A 17444-nucleotide genomic window follows, 5' to 3' on the forward strand; every position below is an offset into this window, starting at 1 on the left:
AGTTTCTCAGAAAGCCTTTGCTTTGTCTTCTCTGTATATACATTTAGGTACTGCAACAAGTATAGTTCAGTCTCCCCTCTTCACAATTCATTGTGTAGTGGCAAGCAATGGAAAGGAAGCAGTTATCTTGCTGCCTGAGGGTTAAAGAGTATATTGAATCTAGCCCTGCCTGATTTTCCTCCAGATGAGCACTACTGCAATAATTTGATCTCTGTTTGTTGAAGTTGTACTGACATTACTAATGCAAAATGGCCAAAGTTTCTATGCTTTGCTTTCTCCTTACTGGTACATATTTTTCTCTTATACTTTTTGAACTTAAGAAGCACTGAGGGAAGAGTGAACACATGATATGTTCCTCAGAGCTTACACTGAAGAGTGGGAAGCTAGAAAGTTTTCAGGGTACTTCTTTCAACAGACAATGAAAGAGAACGCATAAAACTTCATATGCATCTTTGCATGTATTTTTCCTAGCATATATATTTTCTCAACTGATCAAAGTGTGTTTGTGCATTTTTTTCCAAATTCTACACATTTTTAGCCATTCCCACAGAAACATGGAATCAAAGAAACATAGAGTTACAAGAGACCACACAGGCCACTTACTCCAACCCTATTCTGCCATGCAGAAACAAGGAATCAAAGCAATTTTGACAGATGCCTGTCCAGCCTTTGTTTAAAAAGCCTCCTGAGATGAGACGTCACCACACTTAGGGGCAGCATGCTCCACTGCCTTAACATTAATGTATGGGTTGTTGTAAGGTTTTTGGGCTGTATGGCCATGTTCCAGAAGCATTAATGTATGGGTTTGTATGTGATTTACTCTTTCCATAATGCACTACAACCCTTGCCATTGTCTACTTTTCTGAGACTCTTTTTATCTTGCAGCAAGTTATGGGCTGCTTCCACTTAAAGCCTTTTGACTTCAACAAAAATATCTCATATTAAGTGTGTATAAAATTGTAGACTTAGCTCTCTGCTTTTTGAACTGCAACAAATGCTCTAAATAATAATACTTATGCCTCATTTATTATGCTTGTTTTTGTATGCTGTAGGTCACAATGTAGGCAGTACAAGGTAGATTTATATATACCACCCACCTACTCAGGGTCAGAACCCTGTTGATCCTCTGATGGCTTCACCTAGCTTTTTAACCATAATTTGAAGACATTATGACCCAAGCTGACATGGCTAATTAGGAACAGGAGGAGCATTTTTGATACAGCACAGTACTTTTATTAGAGCTAGCTGCTGAATGGAAACTACTGACAATTCATATGCACAGACAGAGCCAGTGTGGTCTAGTAGTCTGAGTACTGAATTATGGACTGTATCACAAAACCCACACTTCTGCTACAGCCTCATTCGTGAAAATAATATTTACATATCATATTGAACAATTTTGATATTATGCATTGCTACTGCACAATTGCATTAGTTTGCCAATCTGTGGTCCCATGGTCAGACTTCAACACCATTTTAACTCCGTCTTCCTGAACTACAACTAAAAAGCATACTTTGCAGTTCATTTATTTTCAGAACTGTTTGTATTTTTAGGACAATGGCAAATTTCTAGCATTAAAAACAACAAAAATGAAATTAAAACAGCAGGCCCGTAGCCAGGATTTTTTTTGGGGGGGGGACTGAGTTTGGTTTGGGGGGGCTGAGTCTGAGTGAAAGAGGGTCTACCCTAGCAAACCTTTTGTATCGTTACCCCAATACCCCCATTCATATGGGATATATTGAGCATGGTGATCAGATCATGATATGAATAAACATAACAGTTTAAATAATCTACCAGTAAGGCCTTCTCGCGGATGACCATGAGAATTTCGGGGGTGGGGGGGCTGAAGCCCCCCAAGCCCCCCCCCCCACTGGCTACATGCCTGGAAAACAGCCAGGCTGGCAATAGCGAGTGGAAGATGTCATGTTATTGCTGGCATGTTGACATAGAAGTGCATGGGATCCATCATACTGTAGTAAACAATGGGGATGTAGTGGAAGGGGAAGCTATTATCCAGTCATAGCTGAGGATGGGTGAATTACTGGGGGTGGAGGCAAACTGGTAGTGGTAGGCACATGAATTGTGTGATAGGAACTTTTGGTGACAGTCCAGCTGAAGTGACAGTTTGTCTGCCTCATGAGATGAAGCTCAATGACTCTGGAGAAAATAGTTCAAATCCCAAGTTAGATGAGAAAATCCACGTGGTGACACACTCTTAGCCTTGGAAATCCCTGTGATGGAGTTGTCTTAAAGTTATCATAAGTTAGAAATGACTTGAAGGCAAACAACAGATGTAAAAGTTACTGAGTTAAGTGAATAGGTTATGTACAGATCTGTATGATTCCCAGGTCTGGTGTTAACCATCTGTTCTATTTATGCTGCTCTGCTTGTGATAATAGATACCTTACTGATATAGTGGCAGTAGGCTGACTTGTTTTGCACAGTTGCGTAATGATCCACTGGCCCTAAAGCCAAGGCAGTTATTGGTCATGGAGACATCACTTTTATGGCTGGAAACCCTTCTGGAAATAATCTTCCTATACTACTTATGCTGAATGGTCTCTGACTATGATTTCCCTGTACATCAGCCAAGGAAGAGAATTTGAGAGCAGCCTGAATATTCTATATGAAAAGATAGGGATGGGCATTGAAGAGCAACTAATGCACGCTAAAAGTGGTTGACTGTTCAGTTTTCTTTCTATGGATTTCCCTGCTGCTGAACTCTCTGTGGCTGAAACTCTGAGCCACTATACATATCCCTGCAATCCTGTTGTCATGTTATGTGCATTAACCAACAGCTTATGCTCACATGCAAGACTAATTCTTCCCAATATGCCCCAGTCATCCACATATGGTGGATTGACTTTAATCCAGATTTATGATAATGGGAACACCAGTGTAGACTGACGTTTACTGGAGCTAAATTAATCCAGGATTAAAACAGACAGACAGGCAGACATGATTAACACAGGATTTTTGAAGCTGAATTCCCTTTCCCAGTTCTGAATTGCAGATGCTCAGCTGCCAACCCACTGCTTATTCTGGGTTGCTGTCAACAGTATACCGTTAGACATCAGTGGTAATTCTGTTACCAAGAACTACCAATTTAAGGCAACTGCTATGCATTTCAATGGCAAGTTTGGAATTATAAATAAAGTGTGGAAAAGTTACTTTTCAGCTGCTATGCTGGTAAAAGAACTATGGGAGTTATAGTCTGCTCTGAGCAGAACTGTTAGGCCTATAGCAACAGAGACTTTCTAACTAAATGCATCATTGATACGAATTATAAAAGTTCTGACCCTTTTCTTTTGTGATTTCTTCCCTCTCCAATCATGCAAGTACTTGGGGCCAAAGAGAGGCTAATATAAGGGTTTGAGTCAGAAGTGTGATGACTGACTGGGATGAGCATCAGGCAATGAAAACCAATCATTCAATAATTTCTAATGCTTACAATAAAGAAGTGATTATTTTGATCTCATCCAGAATGTTGAATGTGCAGATGGAGACTGATTGTATATGATGGTTGATATAAATAGGTCTTGAAATAAGATCCAATTCTGAATTGCAATTGGCATTTGGGCAATTATTGTATGAGGATGTTGTCATTCCTTCCTCATAATACAAGATTGCATCTCTCTCTCTCTGTATATGTTTGGCTGCAAATATTGCTGACAAGGGGCTTCTATGGTGGAATTCTTCCCATCAATGTATTGAAATGCATGGTGATGTTGAAGGAAAGCATGAGTCATTTGGGGATAGTAGTTGAACTAAAATCCCTGCTGAATTGTAAATCATACACAGATAGCTCAGGTTGAGAGGGGGAATAATTAGGAGTGAATTTAAGTATTTGGGAGACTATTTCATTTTTTATTAATTGTGCCTTTTTAAAAAAGCAAATGTACACTTCAATAATTAGCTGTTTATCTTGTTTGTCTTGTGTGTGTACATTGTTAGTAGATAGTCTAGTTAAACAGACTGATTAGGACAGACACAATTGTGTTCCAACTCTGATTGATCTTGCTCCAGGTACTAAGGAGGCAAGCTAAGGGAGAAATAAGACATTTGGTTCACATTATGGCATGATTCAACTGCAGACCTTGCATATTCTGAAAACCTGCCCATCCCTATCCCCTCCCAGCCATTGTCTGGCACCATAATGCTGAAACTGCCTATGAGGGTGTTTCACTGTGCGAAGAGGTACAGATTGAGCTTCTCTGATCCGAAATGTTAGGGATCAAAACTGTTTTGGATTTTGGAATTCCTGTGTTTGCATGTTCTTGAGCTGTTCTTAGACACCACACACCACACTGTCCTAGACACGCAGCCCATATCACACCAATATTACAGGGAGGCTCAACAGAACAGCACCTTAGATGTGGACAACCCTCAGGCTTGGAGAAATGTCACCCTTAGAAGGACACATAGGACCCGGAAGCCTCCTCAGAATACTTCTGCTCAGCTGCAGTTACACAATAGATTCCAAATTCTCACACAACTATCACCTGACCAAGAAACACAACATATTGGGGAAGACCAGAATGGCTTAGATACTGATCAGTGGCTCATCCTTGATCAGTGTGCGGGGGATAGCCCTGACTGGGACAACACTTCACAACATTCACACTTGCACAATCCTGCAGGTGTACCATCCCCAACCATAGACCAGGTGCAACAGGAACACATACAGGAGAACCATAGGCTCTTGGACGAATCTCAATGGATTGTCTTGACGAGTGCACCGGGGATGTCAAGGAGGAGGACAACACTTTTCACCTACACAATTCACACCAACAGGATTACTTTTCTGGAGACCTACACACTACATTGCACAAAAGGGGCCCTGTCATTCCCGAAAGTAAACAGGTCTTGGTAGTAGGCGACTCCCTCCTTAGAGGAACGGAAGCTGTCATTTCCAGACCGGATGGGATGGCTCGAGAAATATGCTGCCTACCGGGGGCAAAAATACACCATATCACTCAGAGGCTCACCAGGCTCCTCAAGCCCTATCACCGTCCTCCTCTCATGTTGATTCATGTAGGAACCAATGATACTGCAAGGCATACGTTTCAAAAGATCACAAATGATTTTCGAGCTCTAGGAGCAAAGCTAAAAGAATGTAATGTACAGGTGGTCTTTTCATCCCTCCTCCCTGTTGTAAGACACAGACCCACAAGAACCAGAAAAATAGTACAGGTCAATGACTGGCTTAGAAAATGGTGTCAGGAGGAACGCTTTGGCTTCCTCGACCATGGCCTGCTTTTCCAGGAGGATGGCCTACTGGCAAGGGATGGGGTGCATCTCACACAAGTAGGAAAACACCTTTTTGCTCACAGACTCGCAAACCTCATTAGACGCACTTTAAACTAGGTCCACCGGGGGAGGGGGACAACAGCCTTGCGAACACTACTTTACCCATAATGTCTGGGAATCGCCAGAAGGCTAAACGGAGGGCTGCACAAACACAACAAGGACCAAGTACCAAAAGCACAATAATCCCAATTAAACAGCTCAAGGGAAGATCTCAGGGGCTCACATGTCTTTACACTAATGCACAGAGCATGGGAAATAAACAAGACGAACTCCAACTTTTAGCACAACACCACAAATATGATATCATAGGGATCACTGAAACCTGGTGGGATGACTCCTATCGCTGGAATGTAGATATCGAGGGGTATAACCTCTTTCACAGAAACCGAACAAAGGGGAGAGGAGGCGGAGTAGCCTTATATGTCAAAAACTCTTATGCTACAGAAGAGATTCAAGACAGCAATCTGGGAAACCAGCTTGAAATCATCTGGATAAGAATCAAGGGAACTGGGACTCAAAAAGATGTCATAGGCGTCTACTACAGACCCCCAAGCCAGGAGGAAGAACTTGATGAAGTCTTCTGCCAACAGTTGACCAAACAGGCACGGAGGAGAGATGTAGTAGTCATGGGCGATTTCAACTATCACTAATGCTTCCTCTTCATCTTGGAAAGAAGTGACAAGTGGAGTGCCGCAGGGTTCCGTCCTGGGCCCGGTCCTGTTCAACATCTTTATTAATGACTTAGATGAAGGGTTAGAAGGCAGGAACATCAAGTTTGCAGACGACACCAAATTGGGAGGGATAGCCAATACTCCAGAGGACAGGAGCAGAATTCAAAACGATCTTGACAGATTAGAGAGATGGGCCAAAACTAACAAAATGAAGTTCAACAGTGACAAATGTAAGATACTCCACTTTGGCAGAAAAAATGAAATGCAAAGATACAGAATGGGTGATGCCTGGCTCGAGAGCAGTACGTGTGAAAAAGATCTTGGAGTCCTTGTGGACAACAAGTTAAACATGAGCCAACAATGTGATGTGGCGGCAAAAAAAGCCAATGGGATTTTGGCCTGCATCAATAGGAGCATAGTGTCTAGATCTAAGGAAGTAATGCTACCCCTCTATTCCGCTTTGGTTAGACCACATCTGGAATATTGTGTCCAATTCTGGGCACCACAATTCAAGAGAGATATTGACAAGCTGGAATGTGTCCAGAGGAGGGCGACTAAAATGATCAAGGGTCTGGAGAACAAGCCCTATGAGGAGCGGCTTGGGGAACTGGGCATGTTTAGCCTGAAGAAGAGAAGGCTGAGAGGAGATATGATAGCCATGTATAAATGTGTGAGAGGAAGCCACAGGGAGGAGGGAGCAAGCTTGTTTTCTGCTTCCTTGGAGACTAGGACACGGAACAATGGCTTCAAACTACAAGAGAGGAGATTCCATCTGAACATTAGGAAGAACTTCCTGACTGTGAGAGCCGTTCAGCAGTGGAACTCTCTGCCCCGGAGGCTCCTTCTTTGGAAGCTTTTAAACAGAGGCTGGATGGCCATTTGTCTGGGATGATTTGAATGCAATATTCCTGCTTCTTGGCAGGGGGTTGGACTGGATGGCCCATGAGGTCTCTTCCAACTCTTTGATTCTATGATTCTATGATTCTATGTACATAATTTAATACCTTGGAGATCAAACCCAATCCTAAACATGAAATTCATCTATATTTCATATACACCTTATGCACCAAGTCTAAAAGTAATTTTATACTATTTAAAAAATAATTGTTTGCATGAAACAACAATTTTTGTACACGAAAACACCCCAAACAAAGGTGTCACTATCTCAGTCACCCGTGTGCACATTTTTTGATGTTAGAGTATTTCAGATTTTGGAATTCTGAATAAGGGAAGCTCCGCCTGTAAAAGAAACTCCTGTCCACAATAAAGAAAAGCCACACTTTTGCTTAACAGGGGTTTATGCAAGTGTCAAAAAGAAAGTATATATAGAAGCGATTTTGTAGAAAATGAGAGACTGAAACTGTTTTCATGGAGTATTCCAAGGTATTCTCTATCAGTTAAATTGTAGTTATTAAGGGGAATAATTTCATCAAGCACTTTCCAATCTTGATTTTACATGGATGCTGGCAGTTTGTAATCTATTTTTCTGACTGGCACTGAGATGGGAGGAATATTTGCCCTTTCCCTCATATACATACTTTAATTGGTTATTCACAGCTGCTGTGACTGTCTTGAGGCAGCTGAACCAGAGCGGACAGGATGCTATCACAAAGCTACATAGCCATTCACCTCAGGTTATGATACATTGTGATAAGTTTAAACCTTCTAAATGAACAAGTGAAAACAATGGTGACCGATGGCTTGGAAAGAATAGACAGCATTCTGCATTAACTACTGTATTAAGTATACTGCTAACCTTACTTGCTCCTTCCCGCCAAACCTGATAGAAACAGAAGTTACTCATGCTCTGACTACTTCCCCATACAGTTGATTTTGGTGCAGTAGATTGTAGTGGAAAGTTACAATAATGGCAAAAGTGTCTGAATCATGACAAGAGTAACATCTACACTGACTACTTCGGTCAGTCCCAGCATGGCTCTATGCAACATGGGGTATACCTGCAGGACCGCCTTAATTGGCTTTGTCCCACATACTGAAAATCAGGGAATACTCAATATTCTGCCACAGAATTCAAAGGACCTCTGACTTAGAAGCACTGAAGATAGTTGGGATGGTTCCCTGCCATAATGAGCTGCAATTATCCCAACCCAGCTGGCCCAGAGATTCAGCGTAGCAGTGCCCTTGCCCCCTTGCCATGGCAGTTTTTGGCCATGGAATGACACCTTTTTACCATTGCTTGCTCTGACATCGGCCAGAGTGACAGGGAGCACTGGGTAGAGAGGGGGGAGAGGAGGGAGATAATCTTTCTCTGTTATCTCCCCACTTTCTCAGTGCCCCTTTCTTTGACTGATGTCAGAGCAAGTGATGGGGGAAATATCTGTGTCATGTCATGGTCAGAGACTGCTGAGACATGGGTAGCCATTAGGGTTGCTGCCCTGTGGTGCCAAACTGTGTTCAGAACTGCTGGGCAGTGGGGATTCTGTCCTGCCTCTGCATCTGGAGGGACTCCCTATGTGGATTCCCCAGTGCTGATCTATTTCTTTAAGGTTCAGTGTAAATGTGCCCTAGTTAGCGAGCATGAATATGGAACCCAGATTTATAATGGTTCAGCCTTCTTGATGGCTGCTTTGTCATAATTGTAACACTATTTTCATGATGGTTTTCTTTGGAAAACAATATTTCCTGCACATTCATTAGTATTTCTTTGTAGACATATCTCTCGTGCAGAAAATGCTGTTTGCTTTATGGAAAAGGCTTTATTCTGCACACAATTTACTTATGCTCAATTTACATCAAAAGCATCATTTTCTGTACATTAATCAGCCTTATTTCTGCAGAAAATAATATTTCTGCATGGGAATATTTACTGCACAGAAAAGGGTGTCTCCTGCACAAAACAAATCCTGTGTTTTTGCACAAAACAATCATGTTCAAATTTTGAACAGAAAAAGTACTGAATTGTAAGTTGCCTTCATAAGCATTTTAGATATGGAATTTTCTTTCAGTGGGAAATAAATTGCTCATTGTTTCATTTGAGAAGAAACCTAGGGTACATCTACATGGTAGAATGAATGCCACGACATCCTTTTAACTGCCATGGCTCAATGTTATGGAATCATGGAATTATAGCTTTACAATGTCTTTAGCCTTCTGTGTCAAAGTATGGTGGTGCTTCACCAAATTATGGTACATTTCCAAGGATTCCATAGCATTGAGCTATGGTGCTTAAAAGGGTTTGAATTGCATTCATTCTACACTGTAGATTTACTTACAGCAAAGAATTACATCCCTAGTCTGATGTTAGTTAGATATGAACTTGACACTAAACAGCATGGGAGATATCTATGATGCTGAATCCCAGACTGAAAATAAGTTTGGCAAGATTAGGTTACAAAATTTTTCAACTAAAACCTAGAGTAGATTCAACTCCCACTATAAAAATCTTTTAAACTATTTAATTGGTTAGAATAGTGTCCTTTCAACTTGTTTAATAATAAAAAGACTGTCCCTTGATATTCAAGTTCCCATTTTTCACTGAGAGACAAATAGGCAAAAAGAACTAGCAGGTAAATTTTCATTCAAAAGGTTAAGTAGATTTAACTCAGCTAAGTTTATGATAGCTATCTCACATAGCCTCACTATCAGATGATTATAATGATTACCACAAGAGAAACTGGGAACTTACTTTTGAAATAAGTGAAAAGGAACTATAGAAAAAAGATATATTGTTCACTAGTCATGTTAATTGACTTGAACTTCCTTATGCAAATAGCTGTGACAAAAATGTTAACAACGACAGACAAGCAGCAATGGCATTTCAAACTGCTTGTCACACAGCCAGCTCCATAAGGTTACTTCCTGGCTCTTCAAATATGTCAAGTCAGGTATGCAAATCCTACACATCACACTCACATCTGACTTTACATTGCAGTCTCTGTGACCTCCTTTCTTTTTAATGGTGCATATAGGGGAAAGTTCCATCCAAAACAACTGTCAGAATCTAAACACACATGACATTAAGTGTGTTTCCTGTGATGTTAGAATCAGGGAAATTATTTTAGAGTAAGAAATACAGTTTCATGTGAAAGCTATCCATTGTGGTCTGTGGTGGGGTGATGCTTTAAGTGCCAGAGCATCATTCTACTACTACTACTCAGATATGGATGACTTTGGTATCTCATTATATCATTTCTCCAAAATAATATTCCAAGCTGTGGCGAAGGAGAAAGACTATTTCCTTATTAAAAACCTCTTTGCTGCCTTATACTGGTTCAGTTTCTTCTTTTATATTGGCTGGGACTTTCTGTGTGTTGTTAAACCTTTGTGCTTTATGTCACAGGCAATGAAACACTCTTGTATATAACAAAATAACACAGTTTATTTATAACTTCTGGCTCCAACGCTTGTGGTTACATTTGTGTTTTGTTGCAATCTTGAGGCTTACAGTCAGTATCATTTACTTGGTTTACTTTTCTGAATAAACTTTCAATGTTTCACATTCACAAACATGTTACTTGCTTCACACACTCTTGGCTGAATTATATTCTGACTCAGGCAGCACTAGCCTTCTTTATGTTCCTTAAAACTCGAGCTCTATTTAACTAACCGCTTCTCTATATCAGAAGTCTTTAACATATCTTCATAAGTGCTTATTTCTAACAGGCACTCCAAAAACCAACTCTCCTCTTCACACACAGATTCCTAACTGTCATTTTTCAAACTCTCTCACTCTAGCTGCCTCTTTCAGAACCTTGCCTCCACCCCTTTGGAATGTTCAGCTCTCTCTCTCCAACTGTCATTTTGGGCCTAGCAGCTTTTTCAAATCCTGGGCCTATGCTAATCTGCATATGACCAATCGGCTTCACATCTGCAAATGAATCCTATCTCTGCTGTTGCTACCTTGTCTGTACCTATCCTTCCCTATCTGCCATATGTAAACATAGATCTATACACCAAAACTTTAACACGGAGTAGCAATTTCACTACATAAGCCTTATATCTAAAGGACTGTATTCTCATGATATCCCCTGTCTCTGTAAAGGGACTGTTCTCTGGGTCCATCCATATGGGCCAAACGAGTTGGCCTGGGACTGAATGTAATCCATGGTGGCCACATGATACCTGGAGTCCATTCACTATAATGGGGGAATAGGCCATTAATGCCGTCTTGTTCACACATTTTTAAAAGTTATAGGATACTCGGAGTTCTAGAACTCATCCACATTTTGGGCCAGTGTAAATAGTTGTGCCATTTCCTTTTTGGGAAGTGACTGTAGTCATTCTGTTCCCCCTAGGCTAAGGCAGCTTGAAAACAGAGAATGATACCTACCTTACTCCCATTATTTTGAGAGTACTGGACATGAAAACTGTGCTGGTCACTGCTTGGTGCCTGTAATTGTGCTATCTGGAGTGAAAAAGCAATTGGAAAATAGAAGGTTAATGGAGGGATTCTTCCTTTTTCTTCTCCCCTCTATTGTGTCGCTTAGTCACTCTGCCTACTATTATTACAGGTACCAAATTGTGACTAGTACCATTTTCAAGCCAGGTGGGCACTGCAGATCCCAGAATAATGCTGGCAAGGGAAGGGTGTGGGTCCAGCTGTGTCAAAGCAGTTTTGGCGGCACTGGTCTATGTGGACAATATAGCTGTTAAGTTGCCTTGAAGGTAAGTAGTGTCAACACCTGACAGTCCCTGGGCCAGTTTGATGCCTGGCTGTGTGGACTATGGTGATATTGATCTAGAATACCTCAAGTGCTTCTCAACTGATAGGCGAACAGACCTTCATCAGTCCTGTGGCTGTTTCCTAGTAAGGGGATTGGGCGAATCAGAGAGATTCATTGCATAGCAATGTAACTTAAACATGTCTTTATTTCCTTTCACAATTGCAACATGAGTATTTTTGTCAGGATTGTCACAAGGGAGAAGATGAGAAACCTTTGTACTGTAATCTAACTATAATTTTAAATAGATTGCACAATATTGTAGGTAATACATTTAATGTCACATAAAATTAGGGCGTCATTCTTAGGGCTTAATTCTGTTTCCTACTATGCTACAAAAAGTACTTAGAATTTACCAGATTATCTTGGGGTTTCTTATCAAATGGGCAATAATGATAGTGGGAGGAGATTCAGAATGAGTTAAAACTGGAAGCTGTGGTACTGAAAAACAAAGTAATCCATTGACATTTTCTGTCTATCTTTATCTATCGATCTATCGATCTATCGATCTTTCTATCTTTCTCTCTCTCTCTCTCTCTCTCTCTATCTATCTTCTATATATGTCTTTCAGAGGGAACAGTCAAGACTTATGAGGCAATTGCTGGTAACACACTGGTAACAAACTGTGAATTTCCCATGTGAAACCAGTTTTATGGGTGTCAACTGATGAATAACATTCTGTTAATTAAATGTCTGCCTTTTAATTGTTGATATTTAAACATAATATAGTCAGAAGTATAGTCTTCTGTAACACTGTGGGAAATCTATGATAACCTTTATTAAACTGAAAGTTTCTACTCACTGTCAAATGAAAGGCTATTATTTCCAAACACAGCCAACCCCTTCCTATTATATATAAATGCCACAATAAAATTAGCTTCTAAAAGCAAGTAAGCGTGTCTCTAACAAGAGTCTGAGAAAGTGCTTCTGAAAAGTAATTGGCTGCAACCTTTGTTCCAAACCATCCTCAAAAGGCATTAGTTACTGTTATAATTTTAGTTTTTGTAATAATTTTACTATTTCTATAAAATAACTACTGTGAGAAACCACTGGCTGAGGCAAACACATTCTCTGTCATCTTCTTTCACAATATAGTATGAAATAACAGGATAGAATACAACACATGCCAGCACTTCACCTAATATTCTTCTTTAGTGATTACTCTTGTAGCTATCAAATTCAAATGTTGCAGTTGTTCAACAAAAGAAGCAATGTTTCTCATTTGTTATGTTAGAATTTTAATTTATCTTAGGAACTGTTTAATTTATCTTAGTAAAAGGGACCTCCTTGGCCATTGGCCTGTGGGGTCCCTCAGGGCTCGGTGCTGTCCCCCATACTGTTCAAAATATACATGAAACTTCTGAGAAAGGTCATTCAGAGGTTTGGGGTGTGTTGCCATCTATATGCAGATGACACCTAACTCAATCACTCCTTTTTACCTAATTCCAAGGAAGCAGTTCCTGTGCTAAACTGGTGCCTGGCAGCTGTAATGGACTGGATGAGGGTAAACAAATTGAAGTTTAATCCAGACAAGACAGAAGTGCTCCTAGTCAGTTGTAAGACAGAATCTGGGAATAGGGAGTCAGCCTGTGTTAGATGAAGTCACACTCTCACTGAAAACACAGGTTCACAGTTTGAGAATACTCCTGAATTTGGCTCTGAACCTAGAGGCCCAGGTATCAGCGGTGACCAAGAGTGCTTTTGTATAGTTAAAACTAGTGTGCCAACTGCACCCATTTCTGGAGAAGTCAGATCTGGCTACAGTGGTACATGCCTTGGTTATATCCCAGTTGAACTACTGTAATGCACTCTACATGGGGCTGGCTTTGAAAACTGCTCGAACACTTCAGTTGGTCTAAAGAGCAGCAGCCAGACTTCTAACTGGGGCTGGCTACAGGGAGCATACAGCTCCTCTGTTGCAACAGCTCAGCTGGCTGCCAACACATTTCTGGACACAATTCAAAGTACTGGTTTTGACCTACAAAGCCCTATATGGCTCCAGTCCAGGTTATTTGAAGGACTGCATCTCTTTCTATGACCTGGGAGACATCTATGACATCTAGCCCGGAAAAACCTACAACAACCCATCTATGATTTACTGGAGAAGGCGTTCTCTCAGTCCCACCACCTAATCAAGCACACTTGGGAACACAGGAGAGGACCTTTTTGGTGGCTGCTCCCAGTCTGTGGAACTCCCTCCCAAGAATAACCAGAATGGTCCCATCCCTGCTGGCCTTCCACAAGCAGGTCAACACCTTCCTCTGCCAACAGGCTTTTGGGGGAGGGTAAGGGAGGCTTTGGGGAGGGTGGATGGGATGGGGGGGGGATGAGTTTTAAAGGTCATTTTAATATATTTTCTATATTTTAATTTTGTTTTTACCACACTATTTATTTAATTGTTTTTTTAAACTTTTGTATTGCTCTTTTTAAATGGATTATTGTGGATACCTATTAGTCGCCTCGAATCCCCATGGGGAGAAAGGTGGGATATAAATAATGATGATAATAATAATAATAATAGTTACAACTTTACTTTTTGGGGAAAAATGATTAATTATAAGAAGCCAGTTACATCCAAACGTTGTCCTTAATTCACAGCCTGACCAAGATCTACTTCATTTGCTGTTGTTAATAATAACAATAACAATAATAATTTCATCTGTTAACTGCCTCTCCCTGTGGCTCAAGGTGGGGTACAACAGGGTTAAAACAGACAAAAACAACACCATTAGAATGTGTCAGTGCTATCCATGTCCTGACAAGCGCTCCATATTTTTCAATTTAAGGTTTTCAGTCTGCATTATTTATAAACTGATTGGCTACAGAGGATTTTATAGCTTATTCTAGAATTTCTGGTTTATGCTGTTTCTGGCTGTAGTGGGGGTGTTTGCTTTGTAGACCTCAAGATGGCTTCAAACTGCATTTTAATACCTGTGTGGAATGGCTCTTACTCAAAATCTACATTAGATAAGATTCACCATTATATATCTGTTACCATCAAAAATGTGTTTCAGTCTTCTACCTATGTCCATTCCAGTTGCTTGGAAGCATGGAGCATGGGACAAAACAAAATAGCATGTGCCTGAAATGTGGTTGGTATTATTTATGCTGTGCATCAAATGCTTTGCTGAGATATGACTGTGCATTGTATGTGAAGCTGGCAAACTGAAGATGCCTCTTGCAGCTGGTAATGTACCTTTCTATAAAAACGGAATGGAGAGAAAATTGACATGGGGTCAAAAGCTTTCATTGAAACCCTGTTATAATACACAGATAAAGCCTGGCTCATTTGTCCTGTGTTGTTTGTTGTTGTGCTGAGTAAACAAATTTCTTCCCAGGCGGTGCTTTGATGGTGCATCTGTTGATAAAAAAAATTGGCTCTGATTCTGCATTGTCAAATGTAACAACAATGAGAGAGCTCTATTGTTGTAGCTCTGTCTGACAAAGCCATCCCTCCCCCCAACTCGCCCCCCACCCAATCCTTTTAGCCTGAAAACAACACTGCCAAAAGGTTTCTAAGGTGTTCCAGATCAAGGCTTTTGGAATAACTACAATGATGCCTACAATGTTCTCCTAGAATACATATACACAGCAGAATTAATGAAGTTTGACACCACTTTAACTTCAATGGTTGACTGCTTTGGAGTCTTGGGGTTTGTAGTTTGGTGAGGTACTATCACTCTTTGGCAGAGAAGGAAGAAGACTTTATAAAACTTCAGCTCCCATTATTTTATAGCATTGAACTATGACAGTTAATGTGAGGTCAAGTTGCAATAGTTCTACAACTTAGGACCCTTCCAGACAGGTTCAAAACACGTGATCTGTCTCGCTTTTACCAAATGATGCCACAGGTAAAAATGAATGAATGCAGAGTAAGCTGGGCTTTTCTAGTTTACACCACATTAATGAAACACGTCTAAAGCTCCAGACCTTAATCTAAGGTCTTTAGAGGCGATGGCTCTGGCTTCCACAGTCCCGGGTTTCAGTTCCCATAGCCATTTGGCTTCTCCGGGCTCCCAAAATCAGTAGAGGAGTGGGAAGGCACCCTCTTCCTCTCCCAGCCCCACATTTCTTCCCCCAAAATTACTGGAGGTGCCTGCAGGCAACACAGGCAACACAAGCTGCTCTGGGGATTCCTCGTGATGCTTGGGAATGATGAGGCAGGAGGTGAAGGGGAGGAGAAGGGATTTCCCCCCCCCCCCCACATATTTCCAAGTGTCAGGAGGATTATCTGGAGGGGCCTATGCTACTGGCAGCTGCACAGCATCATAAGGTCATTTGGTGCCTTAAAATGAAAAGTTAAAATACTCATGAGGGTAAACAGATGTTCAAACACACTCTAACTTGAACAGAAGTTTATCACACAAAGCAAGTGGCTTGCAATTACAGCAGGATAACTGTGGGATTTATTGCATGGAGACATCCTCCTAGAGTTGATTACACAAGGCAGGCAAATCACAATTACAGCAAGACAACTGTGTCTGTGTCAGTGATTTACCACATGGAGTCACCCCTCTCTCATCAATCTCCCGGTGGAAGGCAGCCTGGATATTATTCCTTTTATAACAGTGGTTCTCAACCTGTGGGTTCCCAGGTGTTTTGGCCTTCAACTCCCAGAAATCCTAAACTGGTTGGGATTTCTGGGAGTTGCAGGCCAAAACACCTGAGTTGAGAACCACTGTTTTATAAGCACAAATCCATGAACATTCTCCATTTGTAAAAGAAATGCCTTCCAACTGTTTCCACCAGGATAACAAACCAAAATGAACAACTCTTGAGGTAAGTCTCATTGTTATCCAGATGTAACTGCAAATTTCCTGTCTCATGTGATTAACCCCCTTCTGTTGCTTTCTGGAGGGTGGTTATTAATAGGGATTTCTTTTACAAACATTAATTCTTGTAAAATAAATGATTTGCAGGCTTTCTCTCAGCAGGAAAGTGGAGAAGCATCATATGATAAGTCCAAGCCAAAGATTCTGTCATTCTGCTGTAATTGTAATTTGCCTACTTTGTGAAATAAGTTCTAATGGCATGGCTTTTTAAACTGGGCTGGACTGTGACTGGGCATAGTTAAGGTCTCCACTAGTTGTGGATTTTGAAATGAACTAGGTAATTTAAATTTGCCGTGACTAAATTGCACTACATCCAGGTTATGAGAGGAGGTCATTTTGGCCTCATGACTGCGACTAGAAACAGGAAGTTTATAAAGGAGAGAAGTGAAGATTATCAATTTACCTCATGTAATCTAAATAAAGCCCAAATGCTCATTGGAGGGAAGGATACTAGAGACAAAGTTGAAGTATTTTGGCCACATCATGAGGAGACAGCAAAGCCTGGAGAAGACAATTATGCTGGGGAAAGTGGAAGGTAAAAGGAAGAGGGTCGGACCAAGGGCAAGATGGATGGATGGCATCCTTGAAGTGACTGGACTGACCTTGAAGGAGCTGGGGGTGGTGATGGCCGACAGGGAGCTCTGGCATGGGCTGGTCCACGAGGTCACGAAGAGTCGGAGACGACTGAACGAATGAATAACAAACCTAAAGAATCCCAGTTAAAAATCATTGTTACATGACTTTGAATAGAACATGTGTTCTAGTTTCCCTTTTGTCTGTGCCAGTCGTAACATCAAAGTCTACAAAACTAACACACTTAGTGTTCATTAATATGACAAATCTGCTGAAATTACTTTTCTTGGTGATTATGGAACATTTTTCCATGTACTTCACAGAAATGCAAAGGCACTCTGGAATACATTTTCTTGCCTTTTAAGAGCTGGGGTTT

The sequence above is a fragment of the Anolis sagrei genome, chromosome 1, assembly GCF_037176765.1.
Source record: "Anolis sagrei isolate rAnoSag1 chromosome 1, rAnoSag1.mat, whole genome shotgun sequence".
Taxonomy (NCBI): domain Eukaryota; kingdom Metazoa; phylum Chordata; class Lepidosauria; order Squamata; family Dactyloidae; genus Anolis; species Anolis sagrei.